The 26,562-nt window shown below is 45.7% G+C and overlaps 1 protein-coding gene across 4 annotated transcripts in view; it reads left to right on the forward strand.

Annotated features, from left to right (window-relative positions):
• Positions 1 to 26,562, forward strand: part of SH3PXD2A (SH3 and PX domains 2A) — a 268,737-nt gene that overhangs the window by 79,584 nt on the left and 162,591 nt on the right. The gene's annotated exons all lie outside the window — the stretch shown is intronic.

A 26,562-nucleotide genomic window follows, 5' to 3' on the forward strand; every position in this document is an offset into this window, starting at 1 on the left:
GAGAAAAGCTGCCAGAATAGAATAGACCTCAGCTGTATTTAATTTAAAATTTCTGTGATGTATGTTCTACTTTTGATATTGAATCTCTGCCTCTTTCTTGCTGAACTGCTGAAAAGCCCCTGTTGCTTTACCCGGGAACAAGGTGACTCAGCTAAACGTCAAACAATGTCAAACTCTGTTAAATAAACTAGCTGCCGTAATTAGAATACGCATGGCATTTCTGCAGACGGAGAATACTCAGCTATAAACTGTCTTAATTAAAAAACAGCAGGGCAGATGTTTGTACTTAAATCCTACTTTTATGAAGATGTTGTGATCTTGTTTGCTTATTATGGGCCTGATTCAGCCAAGCTGGAATGACTCTGTGTGCTGGGTTCTGAGTGTCCTGGGTTTGCCTGTGCTGCTTGCAGGCTTGGATGACTTCCCTCCCCTCCATCATGTCCAGTTTAGAAAGTCAATGCGTGCCAGCCTGTGACGCCCGCTTCAGCAATGCTGTAGCGCTCTCCTGAAATAAAAGCATGATCTGAGCCTGGGAATTGAGGAGCCACCTTTGCAGGCCACTTTGCCAGGGCAGAGGGTGCATACAGGACTGGCTGGCAGGTCACCTATAGCATGGTGGAGCCACAGCAGCTGCCTGTGCAGCCACTGCTCCATAGGCAGAAGTGGGTGATGGTGGTACCTGAATCTCCTGCTGCAGCCAAGGGCTGGAAGGGAAGAACTGAGGGATGGCCACAGCAGGTCGGGCCAAAGGGCCCCCTAGCCCTGGTGGTGGCCTGTTGTGGGTCCCGAAGGAATGTAATGTCTCCCTTTCTACACCCCAAACGTTCAGCAGTCGCAGCAGGGGTTGGGGGATCCAGGACGCTGGGTCTGTTTCTGGCATGAAGAGGGAGAAGAGAAGATGTCTAAACCAAGAGATGAATGGCCTTTGGGACACCCTCCTGGTCTATCTGTGATCATTTGGATGGCAGATAGCGCATGCAGAGGGTCTCATTGGGTGAAAGCAACCTCCTGCATCTCCTTCCCACAGGGAAGGGACTAGCGTGTGCTCAGCTGTCACCCCGGTCAGATCAGGAGCACCAGTTGGATATGCATCTGGAGCAAGAGGCTGGACAGTGCAGGTCCTGTGGCTTGGACATAGTCATGCTATGTCTCAGCTTACCCCACACAAAGCAGGGATGGTGGTGCACGATCCTGATTTATGAGGAAAGCAAAAGGTGTCCGCTGCCCTGTTCAGGTCCCAGCTGTATGTCTCTCTCCCTCGCACTGTCTGCACAGATTGCAAATTCCCTGGGTACTAGAAAGAGTTGTGCTGCAGGTTTCATCCCCACCTGGGTGCAGATGGCCACTGCTTTGCTGACCTGTTATGTGTTGGCTGTGATTTTTTGCTTTACCACAAATGATAGCCCCCTTTGCACTCCCCGTTGCTGGTTTGGGGTGGTTATATGGTTGCAAATTACTGAGCAAGGTGCCTCCCTGTTGGGGCTATCAAGCTTTAGCATTTGACTATGCTAGAAGCCTTTCACTTGTGAAACCCCAGGAAGGTGTGAGAGAGTTCAGAGCCTTTTCCTCCAAGGAGAGACCATACTGGGTTCAACAGCAGGAAAGTGCAGTTTTTCTTTCCTCTAGACACCTTTATTGTATTTTTATCAATTTCTTCATATATATTTTTTCCCTACTTCCCTCTTACACAAGTAAGGACTCTGCGGCTTTCAGTGCCATGAAGAGGAGAAAGAAAATAATAAGCAGTGTCAGGTAGTCCTGTGAAAGATGTTCTGTGGACAATTTTGTAGTTTTGTTTTACTTTTTGAGAATCACTCCCCTGCCTTCATACCTTTCTACTGTTGGAAAAGTCTGCATCAGGGGAGGTGGGGCAGAAGAAAACCACATAAGAAACCCTGCTTCTGGGGTGGCCAGAGAGCATTTTTGTAGTCAGTGGTATGAATTTTTTGTTTGGGAGGGACAGAGGGAAACTGTTGAAGAGTTAGAATAAAATTTGCTGTAAAACCCCCTTTCTAGACCAAAGATGGTTTGTCACTGTAAGAAGACACAGATGAAAAGCGTGGTTTGGCTGTACCAGTGTGGCTGTTGGTTGAACCCATTTGCAGTGCACTGATTTCTCCATCACCTCTCCTGCTTCATGTCTGAAGAGCGATCTTTGGAGTGTGGACTCAAAGCCTTGCTCCCTCCCTCTCAGATACTTTTATATCTGCATCAGCAGAGAGAAGAGGTTGTGGATTTGGGCTCCCTTATTTCAGGGATCTTGAGGTAATTAATAAAGGAACTTCAGCTGGAAGGTGAAGACTGGTCTGTTGAGCTTCTGGAGAACACGGTGGCAAATACAAATGGCAGAGACGGGGCAATACAACTCTGGGATTAACAGTTTTGCAGTGGTTGACCCAAGACTCCAGAGCTTGCATTTTTTTTTTGTTTCTCTTGGCACTAAGTTGAAGAGCCATCTGGAAACAAAGCTGAAGTTGGAGGGATGTCAGCTCCTCTTGCTTCACCATGTCTTCCAAAGTGTGGCCTTGAGGAAAACATACTGCATGGCATGAAATCATCCCATCATGCTGGCTACTGGGCTGCAGATCCATGCCACAGAGAGAGGCTTGGGCTTTCCACGGCACAGAGGTCTGGGCACTGACATTGGCAGCCCCTTGCACTTTCTGCCCAGATTCCAGCTTGGTCCTTGCCTGGACTTAAAACCAGTTTTGAGCTCTGCTGGAAAAAACAGCATTTTTTTGCATAGGCTGTGCTGGAAAGGGAAAATCCTCGTGGGGTGCCTGCTCTTGCAGCTTCCTTGCTGCCTGGAGAGGGAGACATCCCACTCCAGGAGACTGCTTTATGTGCCTAATTCTCCTTACCCTTGGGAAGCCAGGTCCTGTCCCAGGGGACCCGGGGGGTCGGTGCAGGCTGCCCTACCAGCTCAGTCAGAGAGTTGAGGAAGCAATGTAAGGGTCTGGCTCCAGTCCCTGCTTCCAGCACTTGGGAGCCTCTGCCAGAGAGGCACCTTCTCTCTTCCATTCTTTCCTACTCATATTTTCCTCCTCCCTTGATTAGGGCGAGGAAAGAGGAAACCAACCTTTTTGGGGTGTGTGCTGCCAGCAGAGCTTGATGGCTACGTCCTGGGGCACCAGGAGGGATGCCAGCATGGTGGATGAGATGTCACCAGCCATCGTTTGGCCCTGCTATGCCCTGATGACCTGCTTCCCCCCAAGAAACACCCCAGCACCATCTCAAAGGGGTCTCTGGGGCTTTTTCCTTCCTCAGTCCCAAGGCAGCGGGAACACGTAGTGTGCCTGCTGAGGCATTTTAAGGAGAGGCAGCAAATACAGTACTGCAGGAAGATCCCTGCAGGTAGTGCAGGTTTGGCCCCATTTTTTTTTTTGCTTCTGAGCTGCAACGTGTGGCTTATGCCAGCGATGGCGGGTGGGGAGCGAGGTGAGCTGCTCCACGTCAGGAGGGCTTTGCCCAACTGCTTAATCTCTGGGCAAGGCTCTCAGTTCCCCCGAGGAACCCCACAGCCTCTCCTCCTCAGGGTTTGCTGGGGGCCGTTCCCCAAGTAAAGTGGGAGCTGGAGGCATGAGCCCGGCCCCACGCATGAGTCAGGAGGGCTGTGGGAAGGGAGAGGTGCAGTCGCAGAGGGCGCAGGAGGCCATCCCAGCACCGCCCAGATACCTGGGGCTGGCGAGGGGTGCCGACAGGCGGGGAGCACGGGCAGGAGCCTCCCCATTTTGCACAATGCAGGACGACGGGGAGTAACCGCTCACCAACGCTGGCTGGGACCTTTTCACCTCTGTTTCTGCTGCTCGTGGGCTGCAGTGGGGAAGGAGATCTCCTGCCGATGAACTGCATCCCAGGTGGATATATCTGCTTTTCAGTTTCGGTTTGGTTCGTTGGGTTGGTTTTTTTTTCACCTCCCCTTTCTAATGCTGCCTTTGGGGAAAAGGAAGCCAAGGAGAAAGGCTTGAACAGGTTTGCAGCAGCAGGATTTCATCTGTGGCAATGACAGCAGCTTTTTTCCCCTCTCAATTATGTATATGTATTCCAGCTTTGCTCCTTTTGTTTTTCTCCGGACTGGAGGAGAAGCAACATTTTTTCAGCAACCTTGGGTGGTTATTCTTGTTCTGAAGCAGAGATGATGGGCTCATCCTAACAATCCTAACTGCAGTCACCTTTGGTTCATGTTCTACCTGTGTAAATCGAGACGAGCATCAGTGAATTTAGGATGTGGCCACGTGTAACTTTGCATTTCAGTGGTGGTCAGTGCATACGCGGCGTTTTCAATGTTTATTTTGCCCACCTCAGTAGGCAGAGGGCACGGTGACTGTGGGGAGCACACTGCCTGCACAGTACCCATAGAAATCTCAGATATTCTTATTAGAGGCTCTTTACTCCTTTGGAGAGGTGGTTGCTAGGTGGAGATTTAAAAGGAAATACATTCCTTGTCCTAATACTTACCCGGATTTTGTGAGCAGAAATATATTTATTTGATTTCAGGTTTGTTTTCCATTTTTTATTATCTTCTCCTGGAGAGCTCTGGGCTCCAAAGGCACCTGGGCAACAAGGTGTTAGTAAGTGATTTTAACTTTTCTTTGCACTCATTTTGAGTTCTCTACCTGCATGGAAAGGTGTTGTAGCAGTTCAGAGCTAGTCAAAAAGTAGCTTAAAGGTTACAAAAAAAAGAGAGGAGAGATCAGATAAAATTCTCTTTATCTTAGACCTAGTCGTATCTTACTTTTTAGCTCGCAGTCCCCTGTCCCCACCTCAGAGGAGCTGCCAGGGGCTGGGGAGGTGACCCATGGAGCTGCAGCGTGGGATGCGGGGGGCTTGAGTGACTATGGGAGAGCCTTTTGGGGCTGCTCCATAATGCAATATAATTTCCTTTTAATATACATATTTTCAGTTTTCCTGCCTGTTCTTTGAAAGGGGAGAGTGCGTCCAGGTTTAAGATGAACTTATATTTGATCCAGGGTAGTGTGTTAGCAAGACGGCTAACAGGTCCTTGGCTTGTTTCCACTCCAGCTTTTTTAGGACTTGGGTGATGCCTAGCTTCTGGTGAGCTGCTCTTCAGGAGCTCCTATTGTTTGGGAAAGTGGTTTCTATTGTTTCTTTCTATTTTCTGCCTTGCTAGGAGAGCTATTGCGGAAAATTAATCTCCTGTCTCTCACAAGAGGAGAATGGATATCCTGTCGGCTCTGGGCTTGAAGGGAAAGCAGGGGCTGCCGGGAGGAAGCGGCTGTTCCTTAGCCGGGCGGCGGGAGGATTGATGATTTTGAGGGGGGCAGGCAGGCGTATTATTTTCTTCAGTCTCCGTGGAGATATTTTTAGGGTTTAAGTCTTTTCTGGTTGAAAGACGGACTCGTCAAGCATGAGGTCATAGGATGCCCTCAGGCTGCTTCCTATTGAAGAAGCTGTGGAAAAGGCAGTGGCCAGGGACCGCCAGCTTTCAGAGCTGCCCGACGAGGAAGCGGCTGTACGAGCCCCACGTAATGGAGCGCAGGGGGGGCTTTTCCCTTTGCATGCTGAGCCTTGTTTCACAGGCGTTGTCAGACCTTCTGGAAGTCTGCGGGCATTAATAGGGCTTGAATCAAAGGCCTGGTTTTATTAAAAAAGAAAGAAAAAGGGAAAAAAGAAAAAGAAGCTGGCATCTGCCTAAGTACCTGGTGCTCTTTCGTCTCTTTCAGTCTCTTCTGAGTCCTTTCTCAGCATACAGATCCAAAATTCACTGGCCGGCAGCTGAAATGAGGGATTGGAATAGGAAAAACCTACAGATATTTTTCTGGGGCTTGTACCTGTTCCTCTCACACAGGTTAAGAGCCGGTATTTTGCTCAACCAGAAACCACCTCTGGGCAGAAATCAGCATATGCAGAACATGATGTGCCTCTCATTAGACTATTTGAGTCTCCTGATGAGAGTTTTGTAATGATCAAGCCACAGTTTCAAGGGAAAACAAAGAATGGAAAGGGATTTTGGCTTGAGTTTGCTTGAAGCCAGAGGTAATGGGAATTATTTATATTTTTTTTTAAGCTGGATGCTAGACCAAAAAGGCCAGGGCAGGCTTTCAGTGCAGTATAGCTGCTTGGACTCCTTGGGGAAATATACAGACGTTTTTACTCAGAAATTAGTTGGATTTTGATTCTTGTTTTTAAAGGCAATAAATAAACACGATTATAGACTTGAAAAGCAGTTTGAGCTGCATTGGGCTCGTCGTTTCCTCAGGCAGCCGTTCCAGATGAGTGTGCCCTCTACTAGTATAATTACTTTTTAAAAATAACTCTGCAAGTCTGTAATCTAAAGTGGGTGGTATGTAGCAAGTCTGAGAGCATTCTGCATTCAACCCACAGGCTGGGGAGAGGGTGGATTTATATAAGGGTTTGCTTGTCTTCATCTCTGGGTTGAAATCTGACTTTTTCCCACAATCCATCAACAAATGGCCCATATAATGAAAGTGCTTTTTAACATGGGAGTCAGGCTTGCCAGGGACTCAGATGGCTTTGCAGCCCCACAGGCTCTAGATATTCCCTCTGGATGTTAGTCCTCTGCCTGATCTTGTCTCTGTTGTATTCAGATTTAAGCTGCCTGGGCAAGAGAGGAGAGCAGAGCCCAGCTGAGACTCACAGCTAAGTAATAGTCTAGACCTCTGAATCTGGTTTCAGCCTACTTTGCCTTTTGGCTGGGCCAGCTGATTTATTTATATACTCACATGCTTAAAATAGGTTGTGATTATTTTTTTCCTGTGGATTGGAAACAATGAACCTGGGAATTTTCTGCTTGATCGCAAGTGATTTCTCCTACTTTATTTTCTCTATCTATTAAGCTTTTTGGGTGCTGATGTTCTTAAGTGTGATGTGTTGGCAGACCTCCCTGATCCACAATGCGGCTATTTTCAGGCTCTCGTGAACACACTTGTCCTTACTCATAAGAGGATCTTTATACTTCTGAGCAGAGTGAGGGGATACTGCAGGCAGAGATTTGCTAAACTGAATCTCTTTCCACTATAATGAAATAACCCATGCCAGTGTCTGCCCCCCTGTGATTTATTATTTTTTTTAGAGTTGTAGTCCTGCTTAATGGGAAAGCTGAAGTGAAGGGAGGGAAATAACATGGGAATTAGTAAGAGGAAACCAAGGGTAGGTAGATGAGGAAAAGAAAGTAAGTCCTAGAAGTGGGAAATCAATCCTCTTGAGCTTCTCCCATTCAGAGAAGTGCTAATACAGGCCCCAGGCTTGTACTCAGGATGGAGGTAATTAATGTTTGCTCTCAAATTTCCTTGGGTCTGAAGTTAAGCACTTTCACCATATCATTTTCTATCAGGGTTTTGCCACCTCTAAATAAAGAGCAGAAAATTACATTCCTTCTGCTTTTACATCCTAAGCATCAGCAAGTTCAGACTTGCAGGTTCCCTCTCATATTCAGGGCTCTGAACAGCACAGCGTTGACCCAGAATAAGCAAAGCATTTGCAATCTGCTTTGGCCCTTGATGGAGTTTTATTGGAGATGTTTGGGCTGGTGGGCAGACTTAACTTTTTCACTGAGTGCACTTTAGATGTGGTTCCCACCAAATTCTTCCAACTCTTTTTCCAGCTCTTCCCACCAAACACAGCATAGCTTTATACCCTCTCAGGCAAGCAGCAAAACCATCAGACCAGAGTACAGGATAAAGGCGCTTGTGCCTATTCCCACTAGGCAATGCCGTCACCAATGGTCTATTTAAATCATTAGATGCGGAGAGCAGAAGGGAAAATATTTGTGTCTTAATCCCAGCTCCTACAAAACAGAGCAAATGCAGAATTGTGTGTTTAGCAGATTTCCTCTTGGGAAGAGAAGTCTCCTATAGATAATAATCCTTTTAGCAACATCTCCAGTGAACAAGGCTTTGTCCGAAGAACAAAGAAAAAGTCGCAAGCTTGAAATATGCCTGAATTTCCTGAGTGTGCTTGCCGCTGTGTGCAGGCAGGAAGCTGTGTTAGTCTGGTTTGGATGTTTGCTCTGAAGTGGCATAAACAGAGTGTCGGGTCTCCCGGGATCCTGATCTGACCCATGGACCAGGGGATAGGGGTTCCTCTAAGCTGCAGCTATGAGAAGGACTACCATAGCCATGCAGCTCTGTGCCTGTGTCCCTGACTGTCCCGTCTCCCCTCTGGCCAAATCCACCCTCTGAAGATCCCAGGTGGGTGCAGGAGCCAGCAGAGATGAGCGGTGCAGCCACGGTAGACCCAGCCCAGGCGGGTGTTAAGCTGCCAGCCAGCAGGGAACTAATTTCCTGCACAATTATGAAAACAGCTGATCTGTGACATTTTAAGAAGGGGGAGAAAATACAGGTCAGGGGAAGGAAGGCCCCGGCTACATAAATATTTATTTTTGCACAATGTCCCAGCCACCCCCTTCTCCCAGGGGCTGGGAGAAGAAGGGGTTGCTTGCTGCTGGCTCTGGTACGTGGTGACAGGGGACAGGAGAGCCACCAGTGGGCTGTCCGCAGCTGGAAGGAGCACACTCTCTGCCAAGCAGAAGCTGCTCTGCTGGAGTGTGATACTGCCCTGCATGACCCCCCCTGCTCCCTGCTGCATCTCACAGCCAGGGATGTGCTGCTGGACCACCAAGAGCTTGCTTGAACCACCTGCCTGGGCCTCTCTTCCTGCTCCTTGGTCTTGCTCTAACAAAGCCAAGTTGGTGAGGTATCCCTGCTAGTGAGGTATATCCCTGCTCCTTCCCAGAGAGCAGCCTTGGGAAGGGGGTTGGGGAAATGAAGGCGCAAAGCTTTCAGAGTAGTGCTGCTGCAGGCAGATGAGGTGTCCAGGATCTGGGGACTACAGCATCTCGTGTGATGCCACCATCACATCACATGCCCACTGCCAGCCAGGTCTGGAGCAGACGTGAACAATGTTGTGTGCAGAGGAGGGACTTGCTAGACCTGATTGAAAAAGACCCTCAGACACAGGTCAAAAAAAGACCCTCAGAGATGAGGAAAAGATTTTCTTTTGATCATGGCATTGTTCAACTTGATATAATCCTGGTTTTCAATTTCTTTCCTTCACCCTAGACAAAAATGTTATTTTTTCCAGCCCTGTTGAAAAGAGAGTGAATTGACGCTGTCTGGTTTATAAATGCTGCTGAGTTGTCCTTTCATTAGCCCTCCTCGACTGGGATGGCTGGTGCAGTGCCATACAGATGCTGTGTACGTTTGACACAGTAGCTGACCACCGGAGCAGCTCCAAAGTCCCTCCCATGTGTACTCAGTGGGTGGAGGGAAGGCTGTAGCGTGCTTTGCCTGAGGTCCAATTAGTCTGTGTTTGTAGCCAAGCTTGCACCATCTAAGCCACGTTTCTGCAGTATGGTAGGCTGTGATGGCTGTGTCAGCATGGCGGGGACGTGTAAGTAAGGAGATTCAGTGAGTTCCAGTAATAGTGACACCGATCTACTGGTGAGTCTTGGTGTATTCTGCTCTCCCGGTGGTGTCTATGAAACCAGAAGAGTTGGAATAGGTGGGATTCAGAGATTTGTTTCATGGAAGTGGTTGATGTGGTAACAGAGGTACCTCCAGCCTGTTCCCCTCCACCCCTTTCATCAAGGAAATATTAGCTAAGCTCACTCCCCAGGATACACACCATCACTCAGTGAATAAACACAAGGGATTTGTGTTGTGGGTTAATTCTGCTGCTGGAAGTCAAACCCCATCCGTGGTCAGATGACATCTTTTTTCTTGGAAAGGGACCAAGGTTAAGAAGACAAGGAAGGCAGGTTAGTTAAAATATGTCAAACTCTCTTGGGTGTAAGCAAAGACTATAAATAAAAGCCTTTTAACTTGGAAAAGAACTTTAGAGTGATATGATCAGGTTCAATTTAGTCCAAATATTGCTTTATGCCATTAAGCTGTTATCAAGTTTTGGTTCAATTGCAATGGTTTTATGGCTTCGGTGCAGTGGGAACAGTTGTAGCCTTTATGCAAGTAAAGCTTTTCCCCTGAAACGTTTGCAGTGAAGACTGCTGTATTGTGCAGGAACCTGGAAGGGAGACTGCCTGGAAACGAATAGCCGGGGAAGTGACCTTCTCTAGCTCTTTTCTTTCTCCATTCCAGAGTAACTACACAATCTAAGGATTTATATCGTGAACAATGAAGGGATTTAAATGAGGTTTAGTTTTACATTCTCATTAATGAATCCTCAAACTTAGTAATAAAAGCTAAACATTTTTACCTATTTCCTCTTAAGCTGCAAGCAAGTCTGATTCAGCAACGTCTTGAGATGATTTGTCAGGATGAGAAAATAAGTCACATCCCTCTTCCTCTTGGGATTAATAGGGAACCAGAATAATCCTGTACCCATAATATTATTTCAGTTGGGTTTGCATAATAGCCTGGAAACGGTTATACTCGATGCAAAGCTTTGTAATGATGATGTTTCATCCTTTGAAGTTAGATTAATTCATGTCACAGAGTCAGATCCACACAAATAATAAAACATTTTTTTTCCAGTTTTTCTTAACTAGCCCTCGTTTTCTGATCCAAGTTTTACTATGGTCAATTACAAGTGAGTGGATTTTAATGCTGTTTCTGCAGATATCCAGCACCATCACAGCCAGGAAAGTCCCTTCTCACATTTGGTGTATTTACATGTCAGTGTGGCTGTGGGTTTAGGAAGATCCTGGTGTTCCTAAGGAGTCTTGCTGCGTGCATGCCTGTGCTCTGCAGAGCATGAGTAATTCCACCAAAATCACTGTAGCTGACCCTCTCCATGAGCCAAGGTTTTCCACGTGCATCTGGACCATTATTCCTGGCTTACATTAGAGAAAGTGAGAGAAATCAGGCCCCCCATAATTACTTACAAGCTGTGAGCTAGGCACATATGTAAATATTTTCAAGGTCACAACTTAGTTCTTTATTTTTAATATACTTTGTTATTAGTAATCATTTTTGAAGAAATTGAAAATCCCACCCATAAGTTTCTATAGCATCAAGCCTACTCAGCCTTGACCTCTGCTCCCAGCGGTATCATTGGATTTACTGTTGACTTCAGCAGGAGCAGTCGCAGCGAGTCCGAGTGCTTTTGAAAACCCTTTCCCTGTGTTTTTCTGTATAAAGCCCATTGCTGTGGCTGCCAGATTATATGACACTAGGGTTTAAATCGACTTAAGAATGAAATCAAACTGATAAGAAGGGTAAGATGTAATAAAGCTAAGCAAAGTAAATTTGCTTTAGTTCTAAGACAAAGTGACTTTCACAAGGTTTTAATTTTCTCTAGCCCAAGTGGAAAAACAATCAGGTTTGGTTCATTCTGTGCGTGCACGCTGGGCGTGTGTCAATACTGCTTCTGTGAAGCCCCTGAGATGTCATCCCACACCCATCACCATGCGTGGGCTCACCCTGGGCGTGTGAGAGCAGGTGAGGATGGCTGGTGGGGCTGGAGCCCCCTGCGGGGGCTTGGTTTCAATTTCTTTCTGCCCCCAACCATAGAGTGCCATCTTGGGAATCATCAGTTAAGCCTATGCTTAGTCATTAATTCTGCCCAAGACTTGCCCTAGTCTCCCACTGCCAGAGGTGCTTTACAAATAGGAAACAGAAGATCTGGGGACTCAGGTGGGATATAGGGGGTTCCGATCTATGTCTGCGCTTCTTTTATTGGGGAAAAAAAAAGAGACAAACTAGAATTACCATATCTCCCCATGGTGTTAAAAGAATAAATCCATAAAGCATTGTGCAGCGCTCAAACACTGCAGCACTGAAGTCCCTCTGTAGTGACCTATACCCAACTGGTGCCTTTCTTGCTGTGTTTAAGGCCTCCGTGCTCACATCTGTTTGCAGATGTCCTCTAGAGCAGGGTGGTCTCTTGCTGTAACAGTGATGATTAATACTTTGCTCTTATGGATTAGATTATTCCTCACCAAGTTGTTCTCTGTTTCACTGGAGGTCAGCTATAGTCATCATCTGTTAGGATTTTTCTCCCCATAGGCCCCCCCCTTTTTTTTTTTTTTTTTGAAATTAAACCAGATCTTTTGTTCTGCGGTGTCAGCAGATAGAAGCATTCCTCCAGGCAGTCATGAAGACAAAAACGTGTGGGCAAGGGTGTTGCCTCTCTCTGTGGCTTTCTGCTCCTCTTCTCCCAGCGCCAGCTCCCTGCTCTTGACACTCGCTCCGAGAGGTGGTTGTGTCCTCTCCATACGGTCCACTCCCCGGTTCACCTCCCCTTGAAAAGAGAGTCCAGATGTTATAATCCTCTGGTAAGCCCTAAAACTGGCAGGGTTTTTGCATTTGTTTCCCTCCTCCTGTTTTATTTTCATAAGCCTATAGATTGACTTTATTTCTCTTAAAGGTTTCTAGGCTGGGAAACTCCTATTCATCCGCTTTTAATTAAAGCAATATAGGGAATTAGGACTTTCACAGGGGTGGTTCTGGTGATGGCTATGAGTGTTTTCGTTAGTTTTCCTCCCTTCTGAGCAAATGCTTGGAAGCGTGAGTTGGAGCTTAAGCTTTTTAATTACTGGGGAGTAAATTTACTACATTATGGTGAAGTGGTTTCTTTGCAAAGGAAAAAATGGTTCTCGGCTGCTGCTGTGTGTGATAGCATAACTAAGAGAGGACATTTCACCGCTGCATCCTCAGAGGACAGGAGGGTGGCAGGTGCAAGGAAGGAATGTGAATTTGGGTATCAAAGGGCTGAGGCAGTTGGCGGAGTGAGCGACACAGGGTGATCTGTGGCTTTTGCAGTACGGTATGAAGGAGGGGAGATGGTGGGAGCCTGGTCTCTCCTCCTGGCAGTGCCTGACTGTTTCCAACAAGAGCCTGCTTTAGATTAGGCTGCCCAAGACACAGTTTCTCTTGACATTGGTACTGCACTGAAGGAGCATGGGTATAGGCTGACAGCAGCACCGGAAAGTGAAGTACTGCTCTTCCCAGGTGATTTACAGTCTCACTCCCGTTTTGTTGTCCTTCAAAGCAGTGCTGTCGGACTCATAAAACACAGCCTCGTGGAAACAGAGGCTGGTACAGACAGGGTGTAGGATCCTCCCATTGGCATATGGGGATCACAAACTGGGCTTTTTCTGGGTATTGGGGAAGGCAGTGAAAGCCTCCTTCCCAAGAATGTGATTATTTTGGGTGAGCAAATGAAGGATCTCAAGAGCAGGTCTCAGGCTGACTTAGGGAAGCAGCTGGCTTTTCCTCCTGGAGCGTTCAAATTATTTCAGGATAGTTCTACAGTGTGACAGGCTCCAGCAGGAAATTTTCAGAAGAGTCCAAGTGTCATCTGACCCCAGCTCCTGTTTTCTAAAGTGTCGGTGTGTTCCCGGTGTGTGTGTGTTTGGAAATTTGACTTCTGTTTCAAATGGGTTAGCTATTTTAATACAATGGAAGGAAAGCTATTACCCTGAGTGTCAAGAGCATCAGTATGCTTGCAGGAAAACCTGTATTTACCCGTGAGTCCTTGGGGACTTGGGGATAATCCTTTTCAGTCTCATTAACTGCTGTCTCTTGCTTCTGTCCTTCTTGCACGTTGCTTGTTTCCGGCACAAGGACGCAGCTTTTCTTGGCTTCCTCAGCCCCATGAGCCACACGCAGGTCCTAGTGGTTCTGCAGAGTAGCTACCGTGGGTGTTTGTGTCCCTTTCTGAAGTCCTTTGGGTCCATCTCAATGCCAGCACGTGATGAAGGGACTGTCCCCCACGCACTCCTCGCTTTTCTTCTCTCATCCGTAGCCTGGAATGGTTTGCTGTCCCCCAGGGGCTCACTGATGCTGCATATGTTTCTAATCTTGTGGCATAGCCGGGCTCGGTTCTCACTCATAGCAATGATATGTCAGCTCTGATGTCACTCAGTTTGGTTCTGATCGGTGCTAGTCCTGGGGCCAGACTCAGCTCTCATTAATGGCTTTTTCATTCGGAAATGCGCTCTTCCTTTTCTGCAGTGTTTCCCTATTGCAATGCCTAGAAAGGGCCAAGAAAGAATTTTTCTTTTCAGTATTTGTGATGCCTGGGATTCCTCCGGGGCTCTGGGTTTATTCTGTGGTTTGTTACTAACACAGATTTCCTGGGGGTTATAAGATGATCTAAAGCAACCTGACTTGTTGAGCTGACTCAGAAGTGACCCTCCCGAATCACTCCCAGGCAGCTGAGCTGTCTGAAGAGTTGACTGCAGGAGACTGATCTGCTTGTTATTAAAAACCAAGTGTTCTGTATGCCTTCAAAAATATCAGAAATAAGTTAGATTCTTTGTTTAGTGAATATTTTCAAGACGGTCATTTCAGTGCCCTCTTTTTCAAGTAATAGTTATTTAATTAAACTCCAATGCAATATCTGAAATGCACCTGTCTTGCCCTCTTGGCACATGAACAAAAATTAATAAAATGTCAGTTAAAATAAACAATGTGGAAAACAGTGTCATGCAAAGAAAAATTAAAAAAAAAAACAAAACCCCAAACAACTGTTGAGCTACAAAAGAAATACCTGTGAAAAAGACTCTTCTGGTACTTTTTCTGGGTAAATAACATGTAAAATAAGGTACTTTAAACAAGATTTGTGTATTGACTCAGAGTGATTTAAGGGCCTGCTTGGGATTCAGATGGCTCTCCTTTCAGAGAAGGGAAAATAAGACGACTGGAAACTGCATACTTGAGAAAATGCTCAAGATGTGTGTGCAAGCTAAGGCTTGACACAGCCTCAGTAAGTGAATGGAAAAAGTTCTTTATATTCCCCTGGATAAGGTCTTTAACAAGTGATCAGGGTCATTCTGCATAGTCCTTTGCCCCCCGTTGGTCTTTTCCTCACTGTGTCCCTTCCTTATCGTGTCAGGTTCACCTTGGAGATCAAACTCATTGGAAGTGGTCATTACTTGAGTGTGTGCTAAGGCATATTTACTGAAACCATGGGCTTAGACAAGGGGGAAACGCAGTGCTGGATCAGACTTAAACTTTTCTTTGTGTCCTAAAATTACAGTGTGTGCATCCTCCTTACTTCTTGTAGTGCATTGGGGACATAATTTTGGATTTGGACTGCCTAGAGGAGATGAGGAGTGTCTGTCTTTGGAGGTCTAGAAGTACAAGATAAACAGACTTCTTCAGTAGTGCCTTAAGTAGAGTTGATTGTGCCGTAAATCAGGGTAATGGATTTGCTGGTCTCTTGAGCTCCCTTTCAGTGTTGTATTTCTTTGATTTGGTTATTTGGAGCCACACTGTGAAAAGATTGTTGTGATGAAGATTAATTCAGAGTGTGTAGCATTTGGACACGAAGTGTCAGTAGTTTGTGGTTGTAAGATCTTGGCCTCAAAAAGAAGAATTTTAGTCTACCCAGTAGTAGAAACTTCTCAAGATCTGATGTTTTCCTAAACTACTCCAGGTTTTTAATCCAAACGCTATGATTTCTGGACAACATCCCTCTGATTTGTAAGTGGCACTAGTATAATTTTTGTCACCACAACACCAGTCCCTCAGTTAAATGTGCTCTTTGAAGTGTACACGTATGAATATTGCATTCAGAAGGTCTCATGTCACAGAGCATTCATTGTAGTAGTTAGAAGAAATGCTTTTTTATTTCTTCCTCCTTCTCTTCTCTGACTGTCTATAAGGAAAAAGCCCAATCTTTCAAATCCATGTGCAACAACATAGGTTTACGCAACACAGCAGGTAATACTCTTGCACATCTTGCAAACGAGTGCAGTGGAAGGCTCTGCTGCGTGGTGTGGACTGTTGGGTGGCTGACGAATTTCTCTGCTGGGCTCCACTGAACCCGCTTCCCTTCTCTCCCCATCCCTCCACACACTGGACCTTACCAATAGCTGAGTCTTACCCAGTGTTGCTGTGGCAAGTGCAGCATCACCAAGCTGCTGGAGAGGCAGCCTTTAATGCTGCATATTTCTTGCAGTCGAGTAGTTTTGAGGTATGGCCTGGATTTTGTTTTGCACAGGTGCCCAGTGTTAATTCAGGTGCTCAGCACCTCTCTGCTATGTATTAACTTGTTCAAAAGCCACAGTGGAAATGAGCATTTTGATTGTGAACAAATTAATCTCAGGAACTGTCTTGTGTTTGTACAGTCTCTGGGACAGTGGGTGGGTTTCTGCTCTGGGAATACATCTTTTGGAAAGTATCTTTAGGTTACTTGCAGAAGGACCACTCTTCTCCACCCATCTCCCCCTGCCCCACTGGTCGGGAAGTGACATTTCCATTGTGCTGATCCCAAGAAGGGACCCACTCTTATCCTGCCCAGGGAAAAAGTGAGGGCTCGTTCTGCTCAAATCAGCATGGAAAAATGTTGCGCGGGGTGAGGCTGAATTCCGTCCAAACATAAATAGAGTAGCATGCCCCAGAATATCTTTTCGGTCTAAATCCCGCTCAGCAGTCGAAAGTCCCAAGTACCAATAAAGTCACTGACTAATGAACATTACTCAGTTCCTTTGGGTGCTTGGCTAAGGGGCACTCATAGTTTCCAGTCATACGATTACTCCTTTTTACTTTAAGCCATCCTGTTTTCCTTTAGTCTTTCAGCCTTAAAGAAACATTGAGTAACTTCGTGTTCTGCTTCTTAATGGCAAAGTCAAGGGATCCCAGAGACACGGATCTTTTTGGCTTCCTTTCCTGCTACCTGGAAACACCGTTTTTATCTCTGGTGCCAGCTGAAGTGTTAGTTTTCTGGTTTATTTTCCCTCACCCTTTTTGAGTCTCTTTTTCTTGCCCCTTTTCGAGTGGAACTGAAAACAAGAATCAGGATTTTCCAAGCAGAAGTGTGTCTCTGAGATACACAGTGGAGATGAATCGGCACCAGGACATTCGCTCTGCACACTGGGTATTTGATGGGGAGAGAGGAAAGGATTACAATCTGAACCTGATCTGAAATTTTGCAAATTTATCTCAGTAAAAACCTTAGGGAAGGTCAGCCCCAATTTCTGGATAGTTTAGTCTTGAGTGGCCGTGGAGATAGAAAGAACATCCAGGCTCCGAATGAGTCATTAGCCTGGCACATGGGGGACCCCATATTAAATTCCTTGTGATGTCTTGCAGGAGTTTACCTGTAGGAAACATCTATGTTGTACACCTGAATGAGACCTGTAAGTCCTTGAGCTGTCATTGATACCTTGTCCTGTGTCATTCAGAACTGCAGTATGGCCCCAGTGTTTAGTGACCTTCAGCATCCAGTCGCGTCTCTGGGGACCTCATCCCAGCCAGTGCATCTTTGGATGGGTAGCAGCTCTGCTGATAGGTCTTGCATTCCTGTACCAAGTAGAGCTGCTGGTGTTGTGATTTCAACTATGCAACCCATTGTCTTAGCTAAATTTACTCCAGTTGTACCACTGAGATACAGGTACACATCAAATGGAGGATCATGGATGTTTTAGGTCGTTGTGCAATCCATAACTTGTTTTGCACCTTCAAATCAGAAGGTGGGTCCATGAAATGGTGGCGTGAGCTGTTTCACCCGGTGTGGTCCCGAGCAAAGCCAGATCAGCCATTTCATCCAAGTCCGGCTGCAGGCGATCTGCATAGGTGCACTGGCAGGGAGAGATGTTATGGTGCCAGCTTCCTAACTCTGGCCTGAGTATTTCTTTTTCACAGAAGTACCATCAAAATACTCTTGGACTATACAGAGTCTGTAAATGAAATTTACTGGGAGGGAGTTTCTGCAATAATTATCTACAATACTTGACATGTGCCACAATCCAGTTTTGTGGCTATGCCATGCTGGTGTATTTGACTTATTTCATTGTGGGCATTGCATAAAAGTATCACCCATCAGTGAAATATCTCCATCTTTGGAGTCTAACACAGTGAATTTTGGATGGCAACACTATACCTCAGATTATAAGTAGGGATAAAGAAGAATCCCATGTCCAATTGACCATGGCAAATCCAATTCAAACTGCAAGGGGATATTTTTCCTCCCATTAGGCAGAATGTGATTAATTTCCCATGTGGAAAATTGTTCAAGACAGACGTGCTCGTAAATTATGGCATAAGAGATCCTATTACTACAAGCTCCATCGAAATCTACTGTGCCTCCCAAAATAGCAATAAGAAGATAATTATATTAACAGCCTTTCGTGTTATTTGATGTATGATTGACGTAGGCCATAAGCTTATTTTCTGCCAGATTGGAGCCTTCATTTAAGAATGGATGCTTTGGCATTTGTGGACATTAACGGTAATACTTGGTTTCTGACATTTGAAATTAAAAATGTTACAGGAAAGTTTTAAAAATAGGGGATTGAAAGCCAATAGGTACAAATGAGCCCACAGTTTGAAACGATGCATCCTCTGGGGATGAAGACTTAAAAACTTCATATCCAAAAAAGACATATGGTTTTACCATCAACAATTCTTGAAGGATCTGTTGTAAGATCTGTGTTGTTCAACCCAGAATCTGCAAAAAGAGGGTGTTAGTGATATAACCAACTTAGCTGATCATTAAATTACTTAGGATATTCAAATTTGGAGTTGACTGCAAAAAGTTGGAGGAGGATCTCATGATATCAATGGTAAAAAGGCAGTTCAGTGTTGGTAAGTACAAAGCAGCGCTATGGGAGGAACAAAGGATCATTGCAATCCAGGAAGGATATTTCAGTAGTTCTGAGGATGTTTCCATGAAAACTACAGCTCAGCAGTCAGCAGCAGTCAGAAAGCCAAAGGTGGTGTTAGAAAGAATTAGGCAAAGAATGGGGAACAAAACCCAGAGCTTCAGCTGCGGAAATCCATCTTTTCCCCACATCGTGAATACCACGTGCAGTCCTGGTCATGCCTCTCAAAAGGGTGTAATAAAGGAAGGTGCTGAGAAAGATGACAAAGGTGATTGCAGAGGTGAATTGGCTTCTGTGTGAGGAGAATAAATAGACTAAAAGTCTTCAGTCTGGAACAGAGGCGACGGGTGGGATAGAGAAGGTTGTGAAATCATGAAGAATTTGAGAGAGTGAGGAGGACGTGATTATTTTTATTTCTCAGAATGCAAAAACCAGGTGCAGCCTGTGAAATTTGGAAAGCAAACGTGAAGTGAACAAAAGGAAGTATGTAATCACATGCTGTGTGATTAAATTATGAAATTCATTTCCAGAGGACTCTATAGGGACCACAATATCTGTGGGTTCAAAAATGTACTAGAACAATTTCTGTAGGATGGAGGCAACACTGGTTGTTAAAAATTATTTTCTAATTCAGAAAAAAAATCTAACCACTGATGTGCAGGAATGTGGAGTTTCTATCAGGAGAAGGATCCTATTACACATGTCCTGTTCCTTGAATTTCTTCCTTATCTTTTACTGGCCACTCTTGTAGACAGGGAGCTGGACTCCAGCGAGCTTTGACCCAATGGAATGCGGCACTCTTACATTGCTGCAACAAAGTGGACTAAATTTTCTGTCCCTTGTCAGTATAACTACCAGTCAAGCTGCTTTCTTGCATTGTAGCAGCTAAACACATGGATGGTGATTCTCCATCTAGAAATGGAGGAGATGGCATCTGTCCATTCTTGACCTTCTTCTTGGAGACCACAAGTCTGCAGGCTGGACCACCTCACAGGGGTTATCTGAGGTATCCAATAGTGGGACTTTGTACATCTGGCCAGCCCTGTGTAGCACCGCACACCAGGACACAAAGGCAAACAGCATTTGGGGAGCTGCCATTCCATGTGGTGGCAGAGGGAGAGAAAGACCAGTTTGTTTGGTGGTGTGGATTTTGTTAGCAGCCCATCCCTTTTGGCTGCTCAGTGTCTCTAGAGCTTCAAATGCCATTAATCAGGGACCAAAAGGGTAATTATCAGCTCACATTGCTAATTCAGATTTCTGTGCCTATTCGTGTTACTGTTTTTCTTAAATTTAGCAGTAAAGTTGGGGTATTTTTTATGGTTTATGCTGCTGGCCCAGTGATCCTTATTAAAAACAAAAAGTAACAAAACATTAGTTTCCAGTCCACCTCTTTTCCTTCTCCCTGGGAAATGAAAAGGCCATATTAACCGTGAAAGGGAAACAAAAGTGTGCGTAGTCCTAGAGTCCTGCTGTCACCTTGGCTGAAGGCATTTTTTAAGGGGCAAGTAATTGCCTAGAGCATTAATCCCTGAAAGAGGCTTTTTATTCTGCAGTGGGCAAAGCTGTTGACATCTGACAGTGCTGTTTCCTCCTCCACCCAGGAGGAGATGTCCCTGGAAAGCTGGGGATGCTCAGCACCCTCCACCCTGAGCTCCAGGGCAGCAGCTCTGTCCTCTGGGTTGCTCCTGCACCCTTAACGCTGTGTTTACTCACACGTGGAGGAGCCGAGAGGAATTTTTCAGGGAGATTGTCAGTGTCAGCTGGCACTGCCGGTGCCAAGTCACACATGAGCGAAGTTTGAATTAAGTGGCCTGAGCTGGAAATGGCTAAAGTGCTCACACATGGAGGAGCTAGGTGTGAAGGAGGCTGGTTATCTGATAAATAATTATAAAATCATTTCCCTGTTCCTATGCATCAGCTGAGCCATGGTAATTGCTGGGGTGAGTGCTTTTAGTCATGCAGCCAAGGTGGAGCAATCTGAGTGAGCTTTGCTCTCCCTGAGAGGCTGGGTGACCCGACGCGTGCTTGTGTTGGTGCAGGCTACGTGTGCCCACATGGATCACCATGTCCGCTGCCTACCAAAGGAGCGGGCTAGCTGTCTATCCATCAGCTGGGAAAGGGCAATGAGGTGGCTTCATGGTCAAGAGTTAAAGAGGAGGTGCTACTGGATGGCCTGGCCACAGATGTGACCCAAAGGCTGTTTTGTTAGGAGATGTGGCCAGATCATGTGTCCCAGCTGCAAGCTCAGAGGAGGCGGGGGGGTGGGGGGGGTACAGGTCCGGCTTCAGAGTCAGTGCTGGGAGGTGCAGACGGACTGCGCTCATGAGCTTTTGAAATCAACAGTAGCTTTACCAGTGATCAGAGCAGGCAGAGAGGAAATCCCTACCAGAGATTGTTTTAAAGACACAAAAAGATAAGACATACTAAAAAGAGGTGTCTGGAACCAAACCTGTGGTTTGAGGTGGTGTCTTTGTCAGCAGATGAGCTTCCTGTCTCGGAGACCAGCCAGCTTTGGTCTCATTTTTGTTCAACAGCTTGCTTCTGTGCCTGTTGTTGTCTACTGAAAATTCAGCTTAAAACTAGTCAGAGGTTTTGCTTGGAGGACTCCAGGAGAGCGCTTCCATTTGGAAAAAGAGAACGGTGCTCTGTTTTGCAAAGCACAGGGGATTTCATTTCTGAATACTGCTCTCTGAAACCCTAGCTGGTGAGTTCCAGCCTCTGACAAGCACAGAGTTATGTTTGCTGCCACGTTGTTTGTTTGTTTAATTTCTGTGTTAATTGGTGCCTTCCAAATACCACAACTGCTCTGAGGAGCGCTGTCCCTGCCAATCTGACTGCTGAATTTCACTTCCTGTAATGTGGGACGTTGTACCTGGCAGCTGACTTAATCGAGGTCTTCCACTGGAGAGAATTTTGCCTTATTTGTGGCAGAAATCAAGGATTTGTTTTTTATTAGAATAAATGTTTGAACAGAAAGATTTTCTGGCCCCAGATGCCAAGGTAGACCTATTTTCATTCTGCATACTATCAGCAGAGGGATCTAGGGACTAGCTTTATTGCTTTCATTAGTGTGTGCTCATGTTTTGACCTTGTGAAGCCACCTTCGCATCTCTACCCCTCAATTTCTCCCTGCGATGTTCCTGTAAGAGTATATGCTGTAGCACCGCGTTACTGTGTGACCTACCTCCTCGTAATAACAACTTTGATCTACAAATGTTACTTTATTCACAGCTTCAGTTCTCAACCAGCTTAAGGGTGGAGTCTCCCAAGCAGTGTTATTGCTAGTCACACCAAAGGATGTGGCTAGGACCTTACTGAGCTTTTCCAGTGTAGTTTGGCAAGGATGCGGTGCAAATCCATCTCCCTCCAGTGACCTTGCTACAAGGTCTTCAACCCCGGTGGATGTAGCTCAAAGGCTGCCTGTTGGCAAGGTTTGCGCTGGCCCAGTGTCTGTGAGGTAGTGTCTTGGGCTTAGTGTCACACCAGCGCATGCAGTAATGACAAGTCTCATAAGAGCTTATAAGACAGTGCAAATGTTTTAATAGGCTCACTGTGTTAAGGCTCCTGCTTTAAAAGATTGAGGTGGACCATATGGTCCTTCCCTGATGGTCCATACCACTGAGTGTCAGTAGAGACGCCTATTGACTTCAGCAGACCCCAGTGAGCAAGGTGGTACTTGATTTTTTTTTTTTTTTTTTTTTTTTTGAAAGAGCAGAGGAGGAGTTTAGTTAGTGTAGCTACAGGGACATGGTCTTGCCCTCCACAAAGAACGTTTTTCATGGTTAAGGTGAGGCATTTGAGAGACTCTTGCCTTTTCCCCCTCTGGGGTCAGGAGCTGCAGTAGTTCAGATGATATGAGCACGTTCACCAGCAAATATGTAATACGAACAGAGGCTGCTGGTTGCCAAACTTGTTGGATCAACATACAGTGATCCACGTCATTCCCACACTGTCCAGGCAGTGAAAGTTACTTTTGAATATAGCTCTGCAGACTGTCTGGAGACCCCCGTGATTCGGAGATCACAGGTTAGGAGGCACTAACTACCTGTGTGAAAGCAGGATGCTGGCATCAGCTGATACATAGGATAAACTAAGTGCTTCAGCACAAGCAATGAGATGTAGTGGTTGGTGTTTCTCTGATAAGTTTGGGATAGGGTCTAGATAGTTTGATTGCTATTTAAGCTCTGATGTTTCTGCATGTTAGATTACTCGGTCCGGGAAATTTGGAAATAGACCTTTTTAGAGGATGTTCAACAAAACTCTGGGTGCAGTGGATGTGTAAACATGCAGATTCTTATCTCCTGGGAGAGTATGCATAGGCAGGGGACATTCTTTAGATCTGCATAGGCTTTGCTGTTTTTCCGTGCCTTTTGCTCCCAGTGCAGCAAAGACTCTATGCAAAGAAGGAGACGCTCCTGCATGCTCGGTGTGAGGAAGCCGTGCTGTTTCCTAAGGCAGTGTTTCTCAGATGTTTTGAAAATGTGACCCTCTTTTGGCTCCTTGTCTCTGTGGGATTCATAATTTTCATCAGGTCAGTTCCTCTGGGTGAGGGTGTGCCAGTTGCCAGTGTTGCTTGCTGCAGGTATAAATACCATTCTCCCTCTCCCCTCAGACAAACTGACTGCTTTCTGCAATTAAAAGCAGTTGGCTGTTTGCTGGCTAATCTAACACTTGCAACCAGTAATTACAAACGAGTTCACTTTCCACCTGGGGGAAGCTGAGCTGTGTAGTTTGAGGTGACACTGATTTCACTGTGGAAATTGAAGATTTTACTCACCAAATCAACACTCCCAACATTTTTCAAACACACACAAACTGGGAAGTTCAATTTTAAGGGATCTGGGGACTTATGCTCAAGCTACCATCCTCTTGTGTGTGATAGATGCTTTACTTGGATGTACTCTGGCAGTAAAGTTGGTTTAAGCAAGGTGATGGATCTCCTTGGGTTTGCTGGTGCATACAGACCAATGCACAGAGAGCCGCCCCACAGTAAGAAATTTGAAAGGATAACTTTGTACCACTTTTGTCTGCCCATTCCAGACCAAACGCTGCATAAGTTGACTGCACCATGATTCCTGCCTTGCTTTGGAGGTGGGAGATTTGCAGCTGGGGCAGCTGAAAAGGAGGTTACAGGAGCAGTGGGTTGTTTGGGTGATAGCAGCAGGACACAGAGCAACATGAAGTAGCTCTTGGCTTATGCAAAACACTGTACAAACAGTAACAGAGCTGTTAGCTTGAGATTTGCACCCCATGGCCCCCATCTGTCACTCCTGAATTCAGCATCAGTGCTCATGGCTTTTCTCCTTCTTCCAGCTGTGCCTGGTGCTTGAAGTTCCCAATTCTGTACTAGCAAAGCTGTTCTAGAGCTGATGCTGTTGTCCCTGGAGGATTGTAGCCACCCCTACAGACAGTGGAAAGCAGCCAGGTTCAGAGGTAGGAGATCTTTGCAGATGGGGAATCCAGCCTCACCTCTTGCCTGTCTTTGGTTTGCCCTTGTAATTATTCACACAAGGACATATTCTGCCGTATCGCTTCTAATGGGGGAAGATTTCTCTTTCTGGCAATATTATTTTATAATAAAGCCATGTAATTTCCCACGCTTTATTGCTTCTCCATGATTTTCTTTAACATTGCAGCTTGTGCATATTAAAAACAGGATCCAAGTGCAGAAGGACACCCTCCCCACAATCCCCTGTATCTCAGGGCAATATTGTTATTGCTTGTGTTGGCTTTCCTGGCTGCCCCATCTGTCTCTATCACCTCTTGTCACCTTCCATAGTAATTCCTGCTGATTAGCAAAGGCCTTTATCAACTGAGGCTCTTTGGCAGCCAAGTTCAGTCAACAGTTCTGACTCTGTCATGAGTTTCTACTTATTAAAAAAGTCCTTTCCCCTCCCACTGATGGAAACTGTATGAATCATTTCCCTCCCCTTTCTTTGTCAGGAGCAAATGCCACCAATGTTAGGACCCTGGCACTGGCTTTCTGACTTCAGGAAATCATGGATGAAACAATCCATGGAAACTGACATCCCCATGTAAAATTAAGACATTATTTTGTAAGGAACACAACTCTTTTTTTGGCCATTATCAGATTGCCATCTGTTGACAATCACACGTACTTCCATGAGAAACATAAAATTAATCTGTCCCGTAGTGCTGTGCTGTTGAGTTATATATTTTACATTGCAAGGTGGCAGTGCATATTTAAATGCTCCATGTAGGACTTACATTGTGTGACAGGTGCCTGAGAGTTTTCTTGCAGGACCCTGGGGTGGATGTCACAGCTTAAACGGGTTGAGGGAAATTTGTGTCATATCTGATTGCAAATCTGTGCTTCTTCAGTGTATAAAAATAATAACAGCTATGTGTAAGGAGTAGAAGCCATCATAAAAATACTTGAGGAGCAAAATGGTTTTAGTTACACTGGGGGAAGCTGCTTAGCCCAAAAGGAGAACCTCTAACTGCATGAGGGCTAAATTCTTTAGTCTTTTCTACTGATGCAACCCCAGTATAACTGCAAAAAGAGTCTGACCTCGTCTCATAAGCAGATGCTGTCTCTGAGAAGTTGATCTTAGGTTGAACACATTGCTTAGTAATATATTTACAGACCTGGTACCTCCCAGGTTCTCGGGTAAAAAGAGAACCAACAGCACAGTAGCAAGAACAACATGAAGAGGCAGAAACGGGAGCTCTTCTCTACTCCTTGGAGACAGCTGACTGACAGAGTCTCCACAGCTGGAGTTTCTGTAGTCAGAGGCAGCACATGTCTCTTTTAAACATAAATCAGATGAGACGTTACAGTATTTTTAATGTGCCTATTAGTATTCAGGCTGTCTGCTGTTGAATATTTATGCTATGGCTTGCTGCACGTACTGCCTTCTGAAGTGTGGTGACGGTACTTGAAGTAGAAGATTAAATGTGAATATGCATTTGTCCATCGTCTCTTTGACAGTGCATTTGGGCTCTTCCTAACCTCTGACAGGGAGGCGCTCCTTGTATGAAACAACCGGTGTCCTTAGATTGATCCATCACCCCGACATCCCTTGAAAGGATACTCAAGCTCAGCAATTGGAGAGTAAGAGCAAGAGATGGATCTGATCTCTGGTAGATTTGGAAGGGAGCTAAACAGCAATTTCCCTGCCTCCCTGTTGCCCCTGCCACAGCTCCCAACAGCAGCAAAGCTGGCAGAGCTGCCTGTCCTTGGCAGTGAAAGGTGTGATTAGGAGATTTGTTTTAGAGGCTGTCTTAGAGCTTACAAATCAACCAGTCTATGACAGTAGCTGCTATGACAGCTGGCATCTGCTGTGATTGTAGGGGCTATATAGCGTATGTCCCCCTCTCTTGAAGAGGAAAGACTGGATTCTCCTGCTAGGCATCCCCTTGGGGATTTCTAGTGCTTCTCTGCCTAGTGATGCCTGGTGCTGTCCTGCCTCCAGACCTACCAGGAGCTGGGCTTCTTCCCTGCACAAACCATGTTCGTGACCATCGCAAAGCATTAGGCTACGGACCCTTGTGGTGTGTTCAGCACAGACCTGTAGGCTAATGGGAGGACCCAAGCGTTGGGATGCTTTTTAAGCCTGTTTGTTCTTGGGGTCCATTGTGCTTGTTAAAATCTGTGCTACTCTAAGTATGAGGTTATGCAGGAATAAAGTGATATTCAGAGGATACCTTTAAGCTTACAGAATCAGCAGCTGCCAGATAGACAGTCCCCTGCATAGCTTTATTCTTCCCACTTTGTGCACCCGCTGTGTATACAGGAGGAAACTGAGGTCTTGTGGGAGAAGAGGTGTGTGGTCGCAGAATTAAAGACTACATCTATATATATACAGAGAGATGAAGGGATTACTTAAGATGTCCCCTACAATGCTAAACCTGATACTTTGCCTCTTATCCACATTAATTTCCTAGGAATAATATTTTCTTTAAGGAAAAAAGGATAAAAATAAATATTGTTATCCTGCATTAGCAGCAGGGCTGGAGCCCTGCGTCTTCCCCACATCTCTCTTTCCCAGTGCTGCAGTCCTCGGAGTCTTTCCTAACATGTGCCAGACCTCCTAACATGTGCACGAGGC

Source organism: Grus americana, chromosome 7, assembly GCF_028858705.1.
Source record: "Grus americana isolate bGruAme1 chromosome 7, bGruAme1.mat, whole genome shotgun sequence".
Lineage (NCBI taxonomy): Eukaryota > Metazoa > Chordata > Aves > Gruiformes > Gruidae > Grus > Grus americana.